The following is a 1,243-nucleotide window of genomic DNA, read 5'->3' on the forward strand; positions in this document are numbered from 1 at the left end:
CCAGTGTAAGATGAAGTAAAMCCGATGTAGCAGCATCCCCAAAATCYCACATCCTSGCTRCAGCTRAATTTRTGATAGGAGAGGGAGGTCAGCATTTCAAACGAGACAAAAACCAAGGATTGGGAGCATTTGGTGCCGACCCAGGTCCCCCTCAACTGAGCTGCCCCATTCACCCCCAGCAGAACAAAGAACTTTTCCTTCAAAAAAAAAGATTTTTTTTTCCTTAGAAAATTTTCCTAATTTCCTAAGAATTTTTTCTTTTCTTTCCTTTATCTCCCTGTCCTGCAGAGCCTGGTTGGAGCTCCCGGGATTGCTCAAGGGGCATGGGGAATCTCTGGATGCCTGGGGAGGAGATTTGGGCCCCAGCCAGCTTCGGGTGACAAAGTCACCAGGGGAGTAAATAAATTGTCACCTTGGTCCCGGCTTCAGATCGAACCTGGGCGCTGSTATCCCCAAACAAACACCCGGGATTAAATTGAACACATTAAATTAAGACGTGTGCAAGACCAGAACTCCACCCTAACCTGGTGTACAGGTTTGAAATACAGGTGGCTGTCAAGGAAGGCAGGAACCTCCCTTGGAATGGAGAATATGAACCCCTCCAAATTATTATAATTTTGATATTAAGGGGCTTTCAGGCAAAGATATGGGAAAAGTTACTAGTATGTGTGAGAAGACAAACCGAACCACAAACCCAATTGTCACCAGAACTGTGGGAAAAACAAAAACTCTAACAATATTTTAATATTAGTAAGTCAAAGCATTACTTCGTTTTGTGGCCAGGATGTTGTTCTGGCCAAGATGTGCCACAGAAATCATCTCATCTACACATAGCCCAGGTGTGTAGAATCATTCTAGAACACAAAAATGTCACAAGACTTCCCCCCAAACTTTATACAGTCAAAACCCAAAGAATTTTATTGGTTTAGTGTTTACTGGTCCAACGTTTCGTAGTTCTTAGTATTTGTTTTTTTATTGGATCTGGATTTCTTTGCCTCTGATGCTAATTAGGTCCTCCTTCTGATCTCTTTTCCCAGACAAGGCGTCTCCGACCATGCCAGGAAGGGAATTTTGGAGCTGATGTTCCGTTGATGGTCACTGATGGCCACTGATGACTGTTGATGGTCCTTATCTTTTTTGAGATGTTAACCTCATCACGCCTCACCTGGTGGAACAATGCCCTGGAAAGAAACTTTAGCACTCTTCCCTCAGGGCAAAGGCGAACAAGACCTTTGACTAAAAT

Source organism: Malurus melanocephalus, unplaced genomic scaffold, assembly GCF_030028575.1.
Source record: "Malurus melanocephalus ecotype Western Australia unplaced genomic scaffold, MMel_1.1 scaffold_1568, whole genome shotgun sequence".
In the NCBI taxonomy this organism is placed as follows: Eukaryota; Metazoa; Chordata; class Aves; order Passeriformes; family Maluridae; genus Malurus; species Malurus melanocephalus.